This window comes from Schistocerca americana, unplaced genomic scaffold (genome assembly GCF_021461395.2).
Source record: "Schistocerca americana isolate TAMUIC-IGC-003095 unplaced genomic scaffold, iqSchAmer2.1 HiC_scaffold_97, whole genome shotgun sequence".
Classification (NCBI taxonomy): domain Eukaryota; kingdom Metazoa; phylum Arthropoda; class Insecta; order Orthoptera; family Acrididae; genus Schistocerca; species Schistocerca americana.
The window spans coordinates 195,001-199,696 of NW_025726752.1; the positions used below are offsets into that span (position 1 = coordinate 195,001).

Sequence of the window (4,696 nt, forward strand, 5' to 3'; positions counted from 1 at the left end):
CGTCCTGCTGTCTTAAGCAACCAACGCCTTTCATGGTTTCCCATGAGCGTCGATTCGGGCGCCTTAACTCGGCGTTTGGTTCATCCCACAGCGCCAGTTCTGCTTACCAAAAGTGGCCCACTTGGCACTCCGATCCGAGTCGTTTGCTCGCGGCTTCAGCATATCAAGCAAGCCGGAGATCTCACCCATTTAAAGTTTGAGAATAGGTTGAGGTCGTTTCGGCCCCAAGGCCTCTAATCATTCGCTTTACCGGATGAGACTCGTACGAGCACCAGCTATCCTGAGGGAAACTTCGGAGGGAACCAGCTACTAGATGGTTCGATTAGTCTTTCGCCCCTATACCCAGCTCCGACGATCGATTTGCACGTCAGAATCGCTACGGACCTCCATCAGGGTTTCCCCTGACTTCGTCCTGGCCAGGCATAGTTCACCATCTTTCGGGTCCCAACGTGTACGCTCTAGGTGCGCCTCACCTCGCAATGAGGACGAGACGCCCCGGGAGTGCGGAGGCCGCCGCCCCGTGAAGGGCGGGGAAGCCCCATCCTCCCTCGGCCCGCGCAAGGCGAGACCTTCACTTTCATTACGCCTTTAGGTTTCGTACAGCCCAATGACTCGCGCACATGTTAGACTCCTTGGTCCGTGTTTCAAGACGGGTCGTGAAATTGTCCAAAGCTGAAGCGCCGCTGACGGGAGCGATTATTCCGCCCGAGAGCATCCCGAGCCAACAGCGGCGCGGGTCCGGGGCCGGGCCAGGTAGGTCCGTCATCCGGGAAGAACCGCGCGCGCTTGCCGGGAGCCCGAGCGCCCAAAGGGGCGAATCGACTCCTCCAGATATACCGCCGGGCAGCCAGCCAGGACACCGGGGCTCTGCCCAACAGACGCGAACCGAGGCCCGCGGAAGGACAGGCTGCGCACCCGGGCCGTAGGCCGGCACCCAGCGGGTCGCGACGTCCTACTAGGGGAGAAGTGCGGCCCACCGCACACCGGAACGGCCCCACCCCGCGGCGAGTGGAAAGGCAACCGGACACGACCCCGCCGCGGATTGCTCCGCGCGGGCGGCCGGCCCCATCTGCCGAGGGCGGAGGCCTGTGGCCGGATGGGCGTGAATCTCACCCGTTCGACCTTTCGGACTTCTCACGTTTACCCCAGAACGGTTTCACGTACTTTTGAACTCTCTCTTCAAAGTTCTTTTCAACTTTCCCTCACGGTACTTGTTCGCTATCGGTCTCGTGGTCATATTTAGTCTCAGATGGAGTTTACCACCCACTTGGAGCTGCACTCTCAAGCAACCCGACTCGAAGGAGAGGTCCCGCCGACGCTCGCACCGGCCGCTACGGGCCTGGCACCCTCTACGGGCCGTGGCCTCATTCAAGTTGGACTTGGGCTCGGCGCGAGGCGTCGGGGTAGTGGACCCTCCCAAACACCACATGCCACGACAGGCGGCAGCCTGCGGGGTTCGGTGCTGGACTCTTCCCTGTTCGCTCGCCGCTACTGGGGGAATCCTTGTTAGTTTCTTTTCCTCCGCTTAGTAATATGCTTAAATTCAGCGGGTAGTCTCGCCTGCTCTGAGGTCGTTGTACGAGGTGTCGCACGCCACACCGCCAGCCGGCTGTGCACGCTACCGAGTAAGTACCGGTATGCGAACCGCCAGGCGACGGGCGCGCATCGCACGTTTCAGGAGGCGCGGCCGGCCCCACAGGCGGCCGCGACGCTCCCAGGTCTGCGAAGCGGGGCAAACGCCGCGCGCTTCAGTATACGTAGCCGACCCTCAGCCAGACGTGGCCCGGGAACGGAATCCATGGACCGCAATGTGCGTTCGAAACGTCGATGTTCATGTGTCCTGCAGTTCACATGTCGACGCGCAATTTGCTGCGTTCTTCATCGACCCACGAGCCGAGTGATCCACCGTCCTGGGTGATCTTTTCTTAGTTTCCACTGTCTCTTTCAAGACAGTTGCATAGGCGGGACGTAGGCGTGTGGCGGCCCCTGTTCAAGCGTTCTGTGTCCAACGGCCTCACGGCCGATGGGCGTCGTACGGCTCCACACCGGAGCGGACAGGCAGTCGGGCGAAAGTCATTCAAAACCGGCGCCAGGCGCCAGGTGCCGCAGGCCAGCCGCTCCAGCGCTTCAGCGCTCGTACCACACAACATTGGCGTTAGTTTTGAGAAGCACGCGTGGTTCCGCACGCGGCGCACGGCTACTGCGAGCCGTACAGGTAGCGTGTTGCGCGACACGACACGCACATCGAACGACATGCAGTCTAGTCGGTAATGATCCTTCCGCAGGTTCACCTACGGAAACCTTGTTACGACTTTTACTTCCTCTAAATGATCAAGTTTGGTCATCTTTCCGGTAGCATCGGCAACGACAGAGTCAATGCCGCGTACCAGTCCGAAGACCTCACTAAATCATTCAATCGGTAGTAGCGACGGGCGGTGTGTACAAAGGGCAGGGACGTAATCAACGCGAGCTTATGACTCGCGCTTACTGGGAATTCCTCGTTCATGGGGAACAATTGCAAGCCCCAATCCCTAGCACGAAGGAGGTTCAGCGGGTTACCCCGACCTTTCGGCCTAGGAAGACACGCTGATTCCTTCAGTGTAGCGCGCGTGCGGCCCAGAACATCTAAGGGCATCACAGACCTGTTATTGCTCAATCTCGTGCGGCTAGAAGCCGCCTGTCCCTCTAAGAAGAAAAGTAATCGCTGACAGCACGAAGGATGTCACGCGACTAGTTAGCAGGCTAGAGTCTCGTTCGTTATCGGAATTAACCAGACAAATCGCTCCACCAACTAAGAACGGCCATGCACCACCACCCACCGAATCAAGAAAGAGCTATCAATCTGTCAATCCTTCCGGTGTCCGGGCCTGGTGAGGTTTCCCGTGTTGAGTCAAATTAAGCCGCAGGCTCCACTCCTGGTGGTGCCCTTCCGTCAATTCCTTTAAGTTTCAGCTTTGCAACCATACTTCCCCCGGAACCCAAAAGCTTTGGTTTCCCGGAGGCTGCCCGCCGAGTCATCGGAGGAACTGCGGCGGATCGCTGGCTGGCATCGTTTATGGTTAGAACTAGGGCGGTATCTGATCGCCTTCGAACCTCTAACTTTCGTTCTTGATTAATGAAAACATACTTGGCAAATGCTTTCGCTTCTGTTCGTCTTGCGACGATCCAAGAATTTCACCTCTAACGTCGCAATACGAATGCCCCCGCCTGTCCCTATTAATCATTACCTCGGGTTCCGAAAACCAACAAAATAGAACCGAGGTCCTATTCCATTATTCCATGCACACAGTATTCAGGCGGGCTCGCCTGCTTTAAGCACTCTAATTTGTTCAAAGTAAACGTGCCGGCCCACCGAGACACTCACTCAAGAGCACCCTGGTAGGATTGCAACGGGGTCCGCCTCGGGACGCACGAGCACGCACGAGGCGCGTCGCACGCCTTCGGCTCGCCCCACCGGCAGGACGTCCCACGATACATGCCAGTTAAACACCGACGGGCGGTGAACCAACAGCGTGGGACACAAATCCAACTACGAGCTTTTTAACCGCAACAACTTTAATATACGCTATTGGAGCTGGAATTACCGCGGCTGCTGGCACCAGACTTGCCCTCCAATAGATACTCGTTAAAGGATTTAAAGTGTACTCATTCCGATTACGGGGCCTCGGATGAGTCCCGTATCGTTATTTTTCGTCACTACCTCCCCGTGCCGGGAGTGGGTAATTTGCGCGCCTGCTGCCTTCCTTGGATGTGGTAGCCGTTTCTCAGGCTCCCTCTCCGGAATCGAACCCTGATTCCCCGTTACCCGTTACAACCATGGTAGGCGCAGAACCTACCATCGACAGTTGATAAGGCAGACATTTGAAAGATGCGTCGCCGGTACGAGGACCGTGCGATCAGCCCAAAGTTATTCAGAGTCACCAAGGCAAACGGACCGGACGAGCCGACCGATTGGTTTTGATCTAATAAAAGCGTCCCTTCCATCTCTGGTCGGGACTCTGTTTGCATGTATTAGCTCTAGAATTACCACAGTTATCCAAGTAACGTGGGTACGATCTAAGGAACCATAACTGATTTAATGAGCCATTCGCGGTTTCACCTTAATGCGGCTTGTACTGAGACATGCATGGCTTAATCTTTGAGACAAGCATATGACTACTGGCAGGATCAACCAGGGAGCTGCGTCAACTAGAGCTGAGCAGCCGGCCGCCCGGGAGTGTGTCCCGGGGGCCCGCGCGAACACGCAAGCGTCCGCTCAATTATTCTGCAAACAGGAGGAGGCTGAGCTCCCCTGCACAATACACCTCGAAACCCTCTCAGGTCCCGGCGGCGCGCAGCGCCGTCCTAAGTACTTGGTCGGGTTCGAGAGAGGCGCAATCGCCCGGAGTTTGGCGAGTAGACGCTTTAGGTGCGACCACCCGTGCTCCCAACTGAGCTTGCCGCTGCCGACAGAGGCCCGGGAGCGTGCTGTCGTGGCATTGCCGGCGGGAGACAACACGCGCCACCTACGGTGACCGGCAGCTCCAACGCCAGCGCCACAGAAGGACAAAAGCCCCACTTGGGTGCCGAAGCGAACTCTCCCAGCACAGCGCACGCGCCAACACGTCCGCACAGCTGCGATACAAACCACCTGCGAGAACCGCAGAGGCGACCGAGCAGCAGACGGCGTCGCGGCGCCGAGCGCCGGGCGGCGGCG

At 58.0% G+C, this 4,696-nt stretch overlaps 3 non-coding genes across 3 annotated transcripts in view; all 3 read right to left on the bottom strand.

The window, feature by feature from the left end:
• Positions 1-1,574, bottom strand: part of LOC124593049 — a 4,222-nt gene extending 2,648 nt beyond the window's left edge. Inside the window, exon 1 of the ribosomal RNA XR_006977800.1 lies at positions 1-1,574. This exon is cut by the window's left edge and continues 2,648 nt beyond it. This is a non-coding gene — a ribosomal RNA (large subunit ribosomal RNA).
• Positions 1,575-1,762: 188 nt separating this feature from the next.
• Positions 1,763-1,917, bottom strand: LOC124593073. The gene has a single exon (XR_006977821.1). It is a non-coding gene; the product is annotated as a 5.8S ribosomal RNA (ribosomal RNA).
• A 351-nt stretch (positions 1,918-2,268) lies between these two features.
• Positions 2,269-4,178, bottom strand: LOC124593028. Its single transcript, XR_006977780.1, has one exon. It is a non-coding gene; the product is annotated as a small subunit ribosomal RNA (ribosomal RNA).
• Between the last annotated feature and the right edge of the window lie 518 nt (positions 4,179-4,696).